General features: G+C 35.3%; 1 pseudogene; it reads left to right on the forward strand.

The window, feature by feature from the left end:
* Positions 1-1,744: 1,744 nt before the first annotated feature.
* On the forward strand, positions 1,745-11,759 carry LOC139816788 (uncharacterized; annotated as a pseudogene).
* The last annotated feature ends 5,985 nt before the right edge of the window (positions 11,760-17,744 follow it).

Genomic DNA, 17,744 nt, shown 5'->3' on the forward strand with positions numbered 1-17,744 from the left:
GCCGGAACGACCGTTTGAAAAATGCGCTCTCGACATCGTCGGTCCGTTAACAGTTACAAATCAAGGAAATAAATATATTCTGACGTTCCAGGATAATTTAACGAAATTTAGTAAGGCGATACCGATCGAAAATCAGGAAGCCAGAACCATCGCCAAAGAATTCGTAACAAAAATCGTGTTAGAACACGGAATTCCGGAGAAAATTCTCACGGATCAGGGCACGAACTTTACAAGCGAAATGTTCAAAAATACGTGCAAATTATTGAAAATCGAGAAGATTCAAACAACGGCGTATCACCCTGAGAGTAATGGGGCACTAGAGAGATCGCATCGTACTCTCGCCGAATACTTGAGACATTATATAAATCAAGATCAAACTGACTGGGACGAATGGCTTCCTTATGCGATGTTTACATACAATACGACACCACACTCTACTACAGGCTTCACGCCTTTCGAATTGGTCTACGGGCACCGACCTGACCTACCGACGGCCCTAACAAAACCGCCGAAATTAACATACTCATACGAGGATTACGCAAAAGAACTACGAGAGCGAATCCGCGCAGCGAATCAAATCGCGAGAGAAAATACGAAGGACGAAAAAGCGAAATCGAAACTACAATTTGATAAAAAAAGCAAGAAGGCAACCTTCAAAGTAAGCGATAAAGTACTACTTTATGACGAAACGATACGACGAGGCCGCTCAAAGAAGCTCGACTCGCAATGGGTGGGACCATATATTATTTTAGAAAAACACGACAATGTAAATTACACGATTAAAATTAAACGAAAGACGCTACGCGTTCACGCGAACCGATTGAAAGCGTTAGTAGAGGAATAAAAAAGCACTCACATTAAAGCAAAAGCAAAAAAAAAAAAGGCAAAAAAAAAGGGGGGAAAAAGAAAAGAGAAGAAAACTAACAGTACTCACCTAAAGGTCACTACGTCGCACGACAGAGACTTCTCTCCCCCCTGTGGCCACATCGACGGTAATCCTCAGGGGGAGGATATCAGCCCGAACTGCCTCCTCGTACGAGGCAGGCGGCGAGTCAGGCGATTCAGGCTCTGCAACCTGGGCGCGGGGAGCTCGAGCCACCCGCAACCAGTAGGTGCGCAAACACGCATCACACGTGGATGGCGCAAAAAATCGGTTACATCTAAAGCAACGCATTTTTCCTTTTTTTTTGGCACTCAAAGCACACTGACCGTAAAGAACCGCTTGGAGGCTAGCAGTAGACTAACGCAAAAATGCGCTACTCAAAAGAAATGACACTTGCTGACAGATAAAGTCAGCATAAAATAAAAGATAAATAGAACACCTCCAGGAACATATTCATATTACAGGCTAGCTATCATCCTACATCTCGCAAAGGAAACGATATCGGAGCAGCCACCGTACGAGATGACAGCGTTCACTGCCGAACCCGGCATATATTACGAGAAAATCGGACAACTCCAGCAAACGAAAGCAACATGGAAAATGGCAATACGCATAGACGTAACAGCATTAAACATAAGATATCAACAACTTCAGGAAAACCTAGCACGCATCGAAGAAATCTGCAACCATGCCATCAGAAGCACCAAAAACACATGCCAAATCACGCTCCAAACTATTAGGCGAGAAAATAGTAAAATGACACGCAACCTAGAGCAACTACAAACCATTTACCGATCACCCCTAAGTAAACGAGGCCTGATCGACGCTGTAGGCCAAATAAGTAAAACATTATTTGGCACCATGGACGCTGAAGACGCGAAAATCATAAATGAGCAAATACAGTTGCTAAATAATCAACAACAAACATTGCAACACGCGGCAAAAAATCAATTGAAAATCATTAATGCTACAATAGGTCATATTGAGAAACTAGAACAAACACTGTCATATAACGAAAATTTAATGGCTAACGTTACAAGAAAACTAGAAGAACAGCTCATGTACAGAGAGGGACTAGACGAACAACTATTAGTATTAAACGCTATTTTGAATGACCTCACGACAGACATAAACGACATTACAGACTATCTGACTCACGCAAATCACAATATTTTATTAACGCGCGTGCTCCCGATCGAAAAAATAATCATAGAACTAAGAGAAGCGACCTCACACATAGACAGGAGATTGAATTTTCCATTCAAAATACAAGCCGAAAACTGGAATTCTATCCAAAAATATCTAAATGTAAACGCGTATTATGATAACTCGAACATATATACTATTCTCGTATTCCCATTGATAGCGTACCCAACATACGAAATTATAAAAATCACTCCTGTACCGATACACAGTGACCATAATGTTTTCACACTCCTAGAACCTTCTCATACCCTACTAGGAATAAATCGAGAAAATCACAATTATATAATTTTAAAAGAAAGCGATTTAAATGAATGTACGCGAGATAATACTAAATTCACTTGCGCTCAAAATCTCCCTGTCTATTTTATAACTGCGAATGCGCCGACTGAAATACAACTCTTCGTAAGAACGTCGAGATATATAGAAAACCGAAAACAGCGTCACATAATCTCAAATGTAACACTCTGGATTGCAGTATCAGAACCTCAGACATGGTTATTTTCCACTCCAAAAACAACCGACATAATAATTCAATGCAAAGAATTGCCAGAAAATAAAGTAAAACTAGAGAAAACCGGAAAAATCACATTACGCAACAGTTGTAAATTAACTACACCAGATATATATTTAGAGACCAAAAACCGAGTGTATAATAAAAATGTAAAAATGTATTTACCTGAATTTAATGTAACAGACACAATAGGAAAAAGCATAACAATAAGCAATAGAATAGAATCCGATAAGGAAATAAATTTGGAACCAATAATCAAAGATCCGACAGAATTAATAAAATTAAGCTTGAATCTGGAAGAAATCAAAAAGGAAATGGAAAATAACCAACCGAACATTTTCACGAATAAAAATATTATATATCCCGTAGGCTCCACAGTCACAATTGTAATAGTAATAAGTATCATAGCTGTAATCACCTATGTAATAAAGAAAAGAAGGGACCACTAAAAAATTTATAATACAAAAACAATCATGTAAAATAGCATAAGACACCTAGATTGTAACCCCTCAAGGGAAAAGAAAACACACATAAATAAACGAAAAACTACGTTTTTCTTTTTCCGCGGGGGGAGGGATGTTGTGAGCGCACAACGCACTTGGCAACCGAATTGCCAAGTGTCAGGGAAATTCGACCCTAGCGACTAAAATCGTCAAGACCAAAGGTCCATCGAGGACCGATATCGCTGACGCGAAGGTCAGCGCGGAGCGCTGACCACACAGGTTAATGCTACCGCGGGCGATCCCGAGGTAGCAACGGGAAACCAATATAAGACCGCCGAATCGAGCGATTAGGCAGTCGGTCTGAGAACTCCACGACGTCGCGTTGAAACATCTACGAACTCTAACGAATCGCGAGACGGGAACATTAAATAAAGAACACCTCGTCCAAGCCAAGCTCTAGTGTATTTAATAAAGTGTTAAAGTGGTGTTTAACAAAGTGTGATCATTAACCGAGCCCGTCAGACGCCCTCATCCCGATCCTTCCGAGCTCGCGAGCGGAGCACGATCCCTTCAGCCGTCTGAACGGCTAACAGTGCTATAAACTGTATAGTTTTTCGTTATCGATCTTTTTGGGAATCGGTATCTTTTTGGAAATCGGTTACGAAATTTTTCAGAGCGGGAGAGAGAGAGAGAGAGAGAGAGAGAGAGAGAGAGAGAGGGAGAGAGGGAGAGAGGGAGAGAGGGAGAGAGAAAGAGAGAGAGAGAGAGAGAGAGAGAGAGAGAGAGAGAGAGAGAGAGAGAGAGAGAGAGAGAGAGAGAGAGATAGAGAGAGAGAGAGAGAGAGAGAGAGAGAGAGAGAGAGAGAGAGAGAGAGAGAAAGAGAGAGAGAGACTATTTGCGTGTTTTACTACACATGTTCTCCGGGGCGAAGCCCGGCGGGGCATGCTAGTATATAATAAAATATACTTTTATATTTATTTGACGCTGCAGTAATTGAAATAATTAGGCAAAAGCGATACATACTAAAGTAAAATAATGTTGTATTCAATAACATTATGTAATATTCAATACCGATTCTCATTCGATTTCATTCTTTTTTTAATAGTTTGCACATCTACTATAATTACGTATTATTGTAATAAACTTACCAATCTTCTTCGTTCGTTATAAATGTAGAAATGAAATGCACAAAAGACAAAACGTTGCTTCAGCAACGTTTCAAAAATATTTCAAGACGACACACGAGTCCGTGCAAAATAAACAGGGGAAACGCCGATCGTCGACTATGAAAAATATGATAACAAGAGTGACATTAATATTTGTACAAATTCTCACTCGATTTTATTCCTTTCGCAAATGCTACGATGTTAATCAAAATATACCATATTCTGTATTGTCTTTCGAAGTTCGGGGCTAAATTTGAGATTGATTTACAATTTAGATAAACAATTGTTTTTTGGAAAAGAAATAGTACACTATTGGAAAATTTGTGTTAAATATAACATAAATCGCATGTCCCAAACGATCCACTCAAATTTTTGTGTTAACATAATATAAATGTGTTAAATGGTAACACCGATACTATGTTAAAATATTTCAACAGAAAAGAAATGTAATTCTGATCGTAATTTGAGGTTAATTATGTGTACAATTAATATAACTTTTATGTTGAAATTAAGATTGTAAGAGAAAATCAACATTCTTTTTTTTGTAAATTTTTATTCTTACTTCTGTTATAGAGTAAAATCAACACCCTTTTGTTGTAAATTTTAACACATTTAATAAATACATTCAAATTGTGTTACTTTAACATATTCTTTAAATTATTTTAATAATTTTACATATTAAATTTGTTTAGTTCAATTAACATAGCAGGCATATGTTAAATTTACACATGTATGTGTTGATTATTTAACACAAAACTTTTAACAAGGACTTTTTTTAACAAACTTACAAACATTTTCTAACAGTGTAGTAACAGTTATTTAGGTCGGTTCTACAATCAGTCGTGTGTCATAGTTGGATGTCGGAACGCAGCCGATGATTCAATGAGAGATTTTCTTTTTCGAAAACGATTTTTACTTATTGGACCGGTTACGTTCCGACATTCAACTTCGACATACGACTGATCGTAAAACTAGCCTTACAGTCACTGAATCTATGTCTTTTACGTTCTATTAGATTTGCTATTTGTATACATTTTTTTGTCTTTGTATCCCTGGAGAATTAATATCGATGTTTTAAATATTTCCTACATACTTTTTATTGGGACGGTGTCTCCAAAATATTCTTAAAAAACATTTTTAAAATATTACATTTGCATCTATTTTTTTATCTTAATACTTTTATCGTTATTTAAAATAAAAATGCATAATTCTAATAGAATTTATACTAATTAATAATATATATTATGTACAATATAATATGAAAATTATAAAAAAGTATAATATGTGACGTGACATTTGTCGCGTCCTCCGCCCGGACGGTAGCTCGGCCGAAGGGAGGGTCAGGATTGGCGCCTCGACTCGGGTCGAGGAGAGGCTGTCTGCGTTAACTAACCTTTTTTAGTCAAGTTCCGTAGGAATGACAGGTAGTGCCGGAGCGGAGGATCACCAGCGACATGTAACGACGAGAGTCGCGACGAGGAAAGGACGGGCGCTCAGAGGACGTACGGCGGAGTGGTCGGCCGACGGGCGGGCCGCCGCGGCGCCGGGGCCCGCCGCTGGAAAAGCGCCGGAAATATTTCACACAGCATGACACGGCCCCGCCGCAGCATAATCACGGGTACACGGGTTACCGTGTAAATCGGCCTGATCACTCAGTGCATTTAGATATCGGCTCCCGTCGTAGTGGATGCCGGTTAGCTTATCGCGGCTATTTGCCGAGACCGCGGGCGCATAGCCGGCCGAGATTGTAGCCAGGAATGTTTCGGAAAGCCCTCCTCGAAGCTCGCGTGATCGACAGTCAATTCGCGGTTATTGTGGCGTGCATTTTGTGAATCGTGGGCGGAAGCGGGCGCACAGTGGGCGAAATCCGGAAAAAATGGACAATAATCGGTAACTTAATTAATTCTGCAGTAAATTTTTTGAAAATTGGTATTCCTAGGTTGTTTTGGGCGTAGATTTCAAATTTTAAGTCAAAATGATCAAATTCAAAATGGTTGATTCAATATGGCGGACCGAAAAATCAAAACTGGATGGATTTTTTTGAAAATTGATATACATGAGTTATATTAGGGATGCTGATTTCGAATTTGTATTCAAAATGGTGGAATTCAAAATGGCTGATCCAATCTGGCGAAAATGTAGACAAAAATCGATAACTCATTGAATACTGAATAAAATCATTTTAAAATTGGTAATCCAATGTGTTTTTGGGATCGCTGATTTCGAATATTAAATTAAAATGAACTATGGTGAATCTAGTATGGAGACATTTCATATATATATTAATGATAGTCTCTGGATTGATATTGAATATTATCTTCAAATTAAAGTGACTGGATGTTATTTTAATTTTGCTTTCCATAAACTGCATGTACTTTCTTACAAAGTTTGTTCGTGTTCGATTCGCATTTGACCAATATTTTGCATATTTGGAAATAAAACTATTAGTTACATGCTTTTTAATTTGAAAAAGTTGCGTTTTATTGTACTCCTTATCTTTTTTTATGTACTCCATTATTGTTTCCAGATGTGACTTTCTTTTATTATTACTATTCCAAATACACTCACATAAAATTTTATTTTTAAGTACAATATCTGCCATCTTTTTAACTTTATAAGCAACCTGAATCAGCAAGCAGCATAAATCAAGAATTCTTAAAGATAAAAAAAATATATAAAGAGAATGAGAGATACAAAGAGAATGATTTTAAAAAGAAAATGATTTTATGAAGTAAATCGATATTAAAATGTAAGTCAATATTATAAAAGTACGAAGTAGTAATATTACGTAATAGTACGAAACTATAGAAGTATGAAGTAGTAATATTATGAAACAGTAGATATTATAAGAAAGTAATATGCAAAGTTGTACGGTACATAAACACACGAATAAAATACGTATAAAACGTAAATCAAGCCTGTCAAATCGATTATACTTATAACAAGTATAGTACAATTTTAATTGCGAGTTTTAAGGTTCCCCTTTATTCCACCTAGTGGACAAAATGTAAAGTTCGAAATAAGCACACAGATGACGTTGAATACTGTGGAGGACAGTCCAACATATATTTTGCTCAAAGCATTACAGATTCCATTTTAGCATTAAATATATTTATTTGTTAATAACAATTTGTTATTAACTTTAAAATGTTATAAACATGCATCAATGAACTTAATTCAAGACATTTTTTACAACAGATTCACATAAATAGCCTTTCTCGATTATCACTCTGGTATTCCTCCTTAACCATCTACATGAAAATACCTACATTATTATATGATTAATATCTTTCCAACGGGCAAAAACGGGCAAACGGGGTTTGTTTCTCAATTTAAAGGACACTTTAAGGAAAAGATTCATCCTAGTCTCGTTCGGGCACAATCGGTCAAACTTATTAAATCGCGCATCCGAAATTTACTTTCTTTATGCAAAATCGAGCTAATACATTAGTCAATCATTTAACTTGTAAATAATTAATAAACATATTTCAAAAAAATATTTGAAATTTTTTTATCGATACAGTGTATAAAGAGCTGTATAAGTAAATTTTTTGAAAATTTTGCACACAACTCTAGCTCTGTACGAGAGGTTTGAACAGACACAAAAATATTACGAAACTAAATGGATGAGCGTTAAAGGCAATATTTAAATATAAATATCAACTTATATTTAATAACATTTGACATATTTTATATGTTTTTCATAAACCTCAGGATATTCTTAAAGCCGTAAAATAATTTATTTTGTCCATTTACACAAATGTTAAAAATCGATTTTTGCCGAATTTCGCCCACTGTGGGGCGGTGCGTTTCGGCAGATATTATGTTTAGCGTTGCGTATTTGTGAGTATTGGTGCTTGCCGTGCGAGGAAGCATACGGGGCGCGTCGCGGGAGATCGCATCGGGCATATTGCACTGTATTACGAGCGTCGCGGATATTTTGCGTCGCGTGTGCGGGCAAATATCGTCGTGCTTGCTCGAGGGGGAATCTCGCGAGCGCATTATTACATAACGTTGCGCACTTGTGAGCTCGCGCTCCGGGCATTATGTCGTGCGTATGAAAATCGTTGTGTGTTCGAGATCTGGAGATTAAGACGTAGGCGGATTGACGTCATCGCGTGGTCGCGCTTATAGGAACCAAAATTACTGAGCTCGCTTGTAAGTTTCGCGGATACTTAGTGCCGCTCGTCCGGGCGTGTACCGGCACGCATCGTTCGAGAAAGGAGTCTCGCGGACGTAAACATCACGCGCTCCGTGCGTGCTTTAACCGCCGATTCGACTACCGCGTTGCTACCGACCATTCGAGCGAGATCTGGCCTTAGTTTCCCGCTATGATTTACATGTTTTCTTTGTGAAATATATTTGGTTACTATTGTTTATAATCGAGCTTTATTTGTGTGTCGATTGCGTTACGTTCTTTCTCTACCTCCACCTCTATAACGCGGAACTGCGCCCTGAGCTTGCGTCGAGGCCGTCGAGGCCACATATTTAAAAACGGACATTGTCGAGACGTGGTGCGCGTCTCTAATCGCACCTGGCGCCCAATCAAAAGGTATCGATAAAGATCCTGGATACGGAAGTTACGGTAAGAGTTACGGTAATTTGACATTGTTAGCCTCCTAGAGCTATCGTCTGGTTACTAGACGACTAATTTGCAGCCGCGCCCCTTCGGCCAGCGAGACCGAGGGAAATCGGGTTGCAAATAATATCAACTAAAAATAAGATATAGTAAAACTCTGAAAATATTAATACTCTTCCTCTGTCTCTTCAAATAATACTGATATCATAACATTATTTAACAGATATATAATGAAACGACATTTGCCCAGAAAAGACATTGCATGTCTATCAAAATGTCGCTTGCGTCAATTAGCTGCACAAGAATCAGAACTTATATATGATAGTTTCTTAAATACGACATCACATAGTGATAATGATAAAAAATCAAAATATTTAAAAAAGGATTCTACAACGTATTCACATACAATACATAAACGTAAACAAACACGTGCATTTGAAAATGGCACTATTAATGAAGAAAATGAGTGAATAATATATCTGCAGCATATGAAAATGACGAATGTCGACAGTTAAACGAATCGGATTCAGAACAATCTTCTATAAACATTTCTTGTGACTCAATACCTCATGTGGCATCTGAAAATGTAAATACAACAGATAGCGATTTTAAAGATATCCTTGCTGTCTGGGCTACAGAGCAACAAGTCTCACATACTGCTCTGAGAGCATTACTTCAAATATTAAAACAACACTCGTTTTTCAAAATTGTCGATAGATGCACGATCACTTCTAAGAATACCGAGACAACAAGAGATACGCACAGTAACACCGGGAATATATCACCATTTTGGATTACTTAAATCTGTATTAAATATTCAGTGATGTGTGTACGTGTACACGGTCATACACCACTTCATAGAACCTGAAATTAGTTGGTAACACTGAAACCGGAGTTTCGCGTTGTCACCACGCAAGGTCTCCAATATCAGTTTGGCCTTTGCTTTAGTTGACAGAGTTGACATTTCCGACGTCGAGGAAGTTCGGCCTTAGCTTTAGCATCCCCTTAATGGCAAGAGCGATTAACAGCAATGACGCGCAAGATCCCGCGCGCGTATTCTCGTCGCGAGCCGCAACTGCAATCGAGAGATATCGCGGCGAATGATTAGCCACCGATTAATTGTCAATGCAATTGCGCGAAATAAGCGCATTAACGACAAGAGCGTATTGACATCCGTAAAGGATAATATTGATTGTGTGAAAATAACTATCAATGTTGATGGATTACCACTGGATTTCGACAATCGTCATCACAACAGTTCTGGCCCATATTAGGTTCAGTTCTTCCATATGATAATGTATTTGTAATTGGACTTTATCATGGATATGAAAAACCGACAAATGCCAATGATTTTTTGAAGCAATTTGTTGACGAGGCTAAAGATATGTGCGAAAACGGTATTACCATCAATGATCGTAATATAAATTGCAGGCTTGAGGCTTTAATTTGTGATACTCCAGCGAAAGCATTCGTTCTGTGTGTAAAGGGACATTCCGGTTATTCCAGCTGTACTAAGTGTCAAACAGAAGGAGAATATGTAGGAAACCGAATATGTTTCCCACAAATCGATGCACCACCTAGAACAGATGACGATTTCATTCGAAAGACTGACGATAATTATCACAAGCCAGATATCACCTGCAGTTTGTTAGAAATACCACATTTTAAGCCTGTTACCAATGTTCCCTTAGATCCTATGCACTTGGTGTTCTTAGGAATTATTCGTAAATTAATATATTTATGGCTTTCTGGAAAAGTGGATTACGGACTACAAAATAGAGCTGTTGAAGAAATTTCTACACGTTTAATAACACTGTTAAAGCCTGCAATACCTGTAGAATTTGCAAGAAAGCCATGAGCACTTAATTGTGTAAAATTATGGAAAGCTACAGAATATCGACTGATATTATTATACACGGGTCCACTGGCTTTTAAATCTACATTAAAAAAACGTATATATCAACTTTATGACGCTACATGTGATTATTTGCATTCTTTCTTCACCAGATTTAAATCAATACATAAATTATGCGCAAGAATTGATAGTTTTCTTTATTGAAATATTTAAGAAACTATATAGTATTGAGAATATGTCACATAATATTCACAGTTTTGTACATCTTGTTGATGACGTCAAAAGATTTGGACCGCTTGACAACTTTACTGCATTTAAATTTGAAAATTATATGAAAACATTGAAAAAATATATTAGGAAAACAGAGAAACCTTTACAACAAGTTGTGCGGTGATATTTTGAACAAGAAATAAACTCGGATTTATTATTATCAACTTCTCTTTCATCACATTCTGTTTTGGTACATCCAAATTTAACAAATTTGCATTATGATGGTCCACTTGTTTCCAATTGTAACAATCCACAATATAAAATTGTGTAAAGTATAAAGGAATTACATTGAAAGCTGGGACACTCGCCGATAGTTGTTGCGGCTTAAATTGTGGTGCCATTGTATGTATAGAAAATATAGCACACTGTTCAAAGCGAAATATTCCAGTCATTATAGGTCGCGAATTTTTAGAAAAAAACGACCTATACAATATTCCTTGTCCATCATCATTGGCCTAGTTTACACCGATCTCTTGATACGCGTATCAAATAGTATATTTGAACTGATCAGCCAATAATCAGACATTTACTAGTTATTTACTATTTAATACGCGTATTAAGTAATCGGTGTAAACTAGGCCATTACTTGGAATTTATAGTGTGCACTCATGCTCAGAATTGAAATCGTGGCCATTAAAAAATGTTATTAGAAAATATGTGAAGTTGTCGCATGAAAATGACAAATATGCAGTTTTTCCATTGATACATAACAAAATGTAACATGTATTGAAACAGAATGGCTGGCACGTTGAAGATGTACGCAGTCGTTGAATTTGAAGATGGACTCTCAGTAGTTCCAAAGAATTGGTTGACTGAAGATCTGACGGAAGCCTTTTGGCCTATGTACACAAGTAGTGCGAGACACGACAAAGCAGTTAAACGTATGGAGGAGCCGGAATCTACATGGTCAAAATGTTCCATTCGAAAACTATATAAGACATATTGTAAGTAATATTATATTTGTTTTTGAAATATGTGTATTATTATTTGTTTTCCACATACAACATTAATGTTTGTTGATGTCTTTTAATAATTATAGGATAATGGTACATGTTTTTATTCCCATTATGTTATTTTATTGCAGTGAGTTATGACGTGGCAAGACAAAAGTTGAAACGAGCCAAAGAAGAGTCTGATCTTACATCAAATACCGAGAAAGATGAATATCATAAGAGATCAAGGAAAAATAGAGCCAAAAAAGATAGGAACTTATCAATGAGCAGCAAGGATAATAAACTGTCAGATGACAGTAGTATATGTGAGAATATGCCAAAAGCACCAAAGTTATCAAACAAAGTTATACATTAGACAAAAACCAAAAATGCACAAAAAAGTAAGAACTTTATAAAGCACTAGCTTAAGCTTGACGGCGTTGCCGAGGAAATTACATTGTTTCATTACTTTTAGATCCACCACGTGGTGTTAGTTCTGGCCGCATTAGACCCGGAGGGTCTAGGAATCATCAAACACAAGAAGAAGAAGTAGACGACCTAGTATATATTCAAAGAGATAAGCGAGATTATGATGATGATGTTCTATCAAGTTCGAGCTTGACCTCTAATAAAGGTTAATATACAAGTAATTTTTATTTTACTTTTATATTTTATAATTATTCATAAGTTTATATAATGTACATAACGTTATTCTATGCAATTTATTTTGCAACAATTTTTTGTGATATCTTTTTTAACTTAGTAAAAACAACCTGCTCTCATTTAATATAATGTAATTTTAATCGTGCATTTATATTCCTGTACAGGGTGACTGTCATCTTGACGTCAAACAGACGTTCAAACAGAACATTTTTTATTTATAAACTTAATTGTATGAAATTGGATAGGCTTTAAAACAACAAAATACTTTATTAAAATTGAAAAAATAAATGTTAAAATTTTATTTTTCTTATTATATAATTTTAATATATTTCTACACGCGATATATAATATCTGTGTTATATATATATATATATATATATATATAATATATATATTTTTTCTTTCTTACATGTCTAATATACTTATCATATACTAAAAATATCTTTATGGGAGATTTTTTCTTCATCATTCTTTTCCTCATTGCTCTCATCATTGCACTCATCTTGCAGTTTTCAGAGTCATCATCGTCGTCATCTGAATGAGCCTGGTTATTGTTGCCGGTGTGTCTGTTAATGTTAAATATATCAGTATTAATGAACAAATATAATTAATGTTGTACAGTCCAATGACTTCTTATAAATCTTTGACTTATAGATATATATCTATATAATAACCATAACCAAATCTGCAAAATAAATCTTATATAATACCAGAGAGAAACCTGAGAGCGGCCATCCGGCTTCGGGGGACGTCTGTTCTAATCTGCCCTCTAAGAAAGTGGACGTCAACTACGGCGTTACGCTTGGTAACGATCAGAGAGGACTCGGGTAACGATACATGGGTTCGTATCCATGCTATGGTTCGTGTCCGAACTACTCAGATGGAGGGGATATGCTGGTCGCGCAAGCCTTTCCTCTGTCCGTGTACGCTAGGCCCTCGGCAAGCTTCGAGCGGGGAGAGAAGGGCAAACATACGATCTGCTGTCTCTCTTGAGCTGTGACGTTGCCGCTTTGCACGGGCCGGCTTGCCGGCTATACCACGATGCCACGCATTTCGGGTATCGCGTCTCGTGTCTCGCCGAGTGCCGAGTCTCGAGTTGACAAATCGACGATACGCTATACCCGCTATATACGTTACATTTGCTTGTATACAAATTTTAATTTTTATATTTATAATTAAATAAATAAATATATATATATATATGTATGTCAAGGGGCAGTTTTGAGGTCAATTTCTAAGCATATAATTTTAGTGGATAATAAGTTAGTAAGCTTTGTTTAGAAGACTTTGCGGTTGACAAAACTTAAAAATAATGATTATTTTCTGAAATATTTACAAGTTTACACAGATTGGTAGTGATCAAGTCACTCTTATTTATTAATTAAAGCAACGAGTTTTTTTTTAGTTAATGGTTTACATTTTATAGGTTTGACACTTATTAGTAATGTTCGATCAATTTTGTGTTATAAAACGAAAAAAAATCATAAAGATATGTGCAATTTTATCGCAAGTCCTTAATTTTGCCATTTAATTATATTATTTTTTAGGCAAAAGGCTGCTTTCAGACCCCTTATTTTTCTAATAAAAAGAGTAAATAATTTATCTCTGAGCTTTTTTTCAATAGCACATGAAAAATTATGTTGACTGTAAGTCTAATACGTTACTGAAATTCAGTATTAAGTCAGAATAAAGCAAAATTTTGTGTGCAAATATAAGTTCTGAAAGCAACCATTCTGTCAAAATTGAATTATATTCCGAAGCAGTTTTCAGATCTTATAATTTTTTAAGTTATATACAGGGTGTTTGGTGAGGATTTACCGTCACTTACCGAGCTTATTTCAGAAGACATTTCGAGCAAAAAATGTCATATAAACATGGGTCCTATTCTATATTCAATAATAATAATGTAATTAATGTAATTATTATTAATTAGATAATGTAATTAATCGTTCTAAGAAGTGAGTAAGAGTAATGTAATTTTGTAGTTCAGATTACTAGCCAGTTAAAAAAAAGACTGCTATTTCTGAAAAGTTTATTCTTCATTTTTAATAATTTTCTTGTACTCAAACTAAAAAAAAGGTCTTTTACAAACAACCTTCAAATTAGTGTAACTCTGTAAATATTCAGAATAGGACCCATATTTATATGACATTTTTTGTTCAAAATGTTTTCAGAAATGAGCTCCGTAAGTGGCGGTAAATCCTCAACAAACACAGGACTTTTCAAGTCGCTCAGTTTATGAAAAAGGGAGAACCAAAATATTTATTTTATTTAAATGACCACAAATAGAGAGTTACTCATTGTAGTAAAAAACAATTTCTGTAAATTTCTAAAATAAGATTCAGTTCTTCTGAATTCTTTCTGTGTAATCAGACAAACTTTGTTCCCAAAATCGTCGGAAGCTGTTTATATTTATATTTATAAAGTTGCGAGTCGTTAATATTGAAACGTGACACGATGAAAATCAAACATAGAGCAGAATTTGTTAGTAAATCTATATTTAGGTCGGAGCACACATGTTCAAAGCCGAAATATTAAAGTCCTTGTTTAAGTGATAGTTTTCAGGTCTCTAAAGAGCAGGGAAATGGCAGTTTTCAGGTCGATTAGCTTTATACAAAAATCCGATGTCATTTTTTTAAAGATTACTTTCATTCCAGTAATCGCATTGATAGAGATTTATTCATAAAAAAAATGATTTCCGTAATTCTTCAAAACAAGATCCAGTACATAACATAGTATATATACGGAAGGAAAAAATCATGGAAACTGGATCTTGTTTTAAAGATTTACGGAAATCTCTTTTTTATGGTGGATAAATCTCTATCAATGCGATTATTGGAATAAAAGTAATCGTTAAAAAAATGACACCAAATTTTTGTATAAAGTTAATCGACCTGAAAACTGCCATTTCGCTGCTATTTAGAGACCTGAAAACTGCCATTCCGCTGCTATTTAGAGACTTGAAAACATACCACTTGAACAAGGAATTTAATATTTCGGTTTTGAACATGTCCGCTGAGACCCAAATGTAGACTTATTAACAAAGCTCTATGTTTGAGTTTCATTGTGCCTCGTTTCAATATTAACGTCACCTACGGCTTTAAGTTTGAATGTTTATTTCCGTCAATCTTTGGAACAAAATCGATTAACAGAGAAGAAAAAATTCACGGAAAATGAATCTCGTTTTAAAGAATTACAGTAATCACTTTTTTATGATTGATAAATCTCTATCAATGCGATTATTGAAATGAAAGTAATCATTAATAGGAAATAAAATCGAATTTTTGTATAAAGCTAATCGACCTGAAAACTGTCATTTTGTTGTTATATACTGAAAACTACCATTCTGCTGCTATTTATAGACCTGAAAACTACCACTTGAACGAGAACTTTAATACTTCGGCCTTGTGTGCCTATCCGTTTCAACTTAAATATAGATTTAATAACATGTTTTGCTCTACGTTTGTTTTTCATGCCACGTTTCAATATTAACGTTACCTACGACCCTAAGTTTGAATACCATCAGTTTCCGTCCATTTTTGAGACAAAATCGGTTAACAGAGTAGGAAAAATTCATGAAAATTGAATCTTGTTTTAAGATATTCCGGAAAGGACCATTTTTATGATGGATAAGTCTCTATCAATGCGATTGCTATGGAATAAAAGTAATTATTTAAAAAATGACATCAGGTTTTTGTATAAAGCTAATCGACCTGAAAACTGCCCTTCCGATGCTATTTAGAGACCTGAAAACTACCACTTGAACAAGGACTTTAATATTTTGGCTTTGAACATGTTTGCTGCGACCTAAATGTAGATTTAAGGATGTTCGGGTATTACGACTAAAATAATGAAAACTTTTTAAATTTAAATAAATCCTGTAAATTTCATCATAAAAAAATTCTGTCCAAAGAGGCTGTTTAGGAAGCTTGTTGTTGAGAAATTAAATAATAAAATTACACGTAGTTTTATAGAAAATGGAGAAAAATTATCTCAGTGAAAAATAATGAAAAAAATATGAAATTTTGCAAGCAGAACGAGTAAGACTACATAATTATCTATACCAATTTTTAGCTTTATTAGATTTTTTTTTTAATTTAATAATGTTTTCGAAAAATTTCTCGGTTAGGTGAAGTTAGCCGAAAAGTACGCTTAATACGTACTCAATTTCATCGTGCCACGTTTCAATATTAACATCACTTATTGGCTTTAAGGACGTTCACCTGTTATAATCGTAGCCAAAATTTTATATTCTAAATTGTCGTGAAAACATCCGAATATATACGGTCACAGGTTGAAAACTTTTAAACAGTTCTGTCTCTCACACACAGAACAAAAGACTACTGTCATTTTTCCCCTGCAGTCGCTTCTTTACGTCGAATAATCGTGAAAATCGAGGTCTATTTATTATGTATTTCTAAATCTAAACGGTCAATAATTTCGGGTTTCTTTACTAGCATTCCTAAAGTGCCCTTCTACTATATATCCGTTTTTCATCACTTTCTATAGATTTGTTCTAACAATTAAAATTCAAAATACGAGATTTCCGTCTGCTTTGTGTATTTAATACATGTAAAAAATACAATTTTTGATAGCGAATATCTCGACTTTGGTATGGGCACGGTTCTTACAATTGAGGAGGTGTATAGCTAACACCATTAATAGCATATGGTTCAAATTTTAAGCAAATACATAGAAAATTAATTTACTGGTAAACGTCTTTAAGTTTGAATGCTTGTTTCCGTTGATCTTTGAAACAAAATTGATTAACAGAGTAGGAAAAATTCGTGGAAAATAAATCTCGGTTTAAAGAATTACGGTAATCACTTTTTTATTATGAATAACTCTCCATCAATGCGATTATTGGAATGAAAGTAATCAGTAAAAGAAAATAACCGGATTTTTGTATAAAGCTAATTGACCTAAAAACTGTCATTCTGTTGCTATATGTAGACCTGAAAACTGCCATTCTGCTGCTATTTATATACCTGAAAACTACCACTTGAAGACAAACTAATACTTCGGCCTTTCACACATATATCTACTGCAACCTAAATAAAGATTTAATAACACGTTTTTCTCTATATTTGATTTTCATCGTGCCACGTTTTAATATTATCACTCGTATTATCGTCACTTACGACGTTAAGGTAGTAGTCTTGTAAATCGCAATTCTTAAGAAAAATTTGAAAATTTTACTATATGTTAATAAATGTGGTATCTACACGTCTACACA

The sequence above is a fragment of the Temnothorax longispinosus genome, chromosome 1 (genome assembly GCF_030848805.1).
Source record: "Temnothorax longispinosus isolate EJ_2023e chromosome 1, Tlon_JGU_v1, whole genome shotgun sequence".
In the NCBI taxonomy this organism is placed as follows: Eukaryota; Metazoa; Arthropoda; class Insecta; order Hymenoptera; family Formicidae; genus Temnothorax; species Temnothorax longispinosus.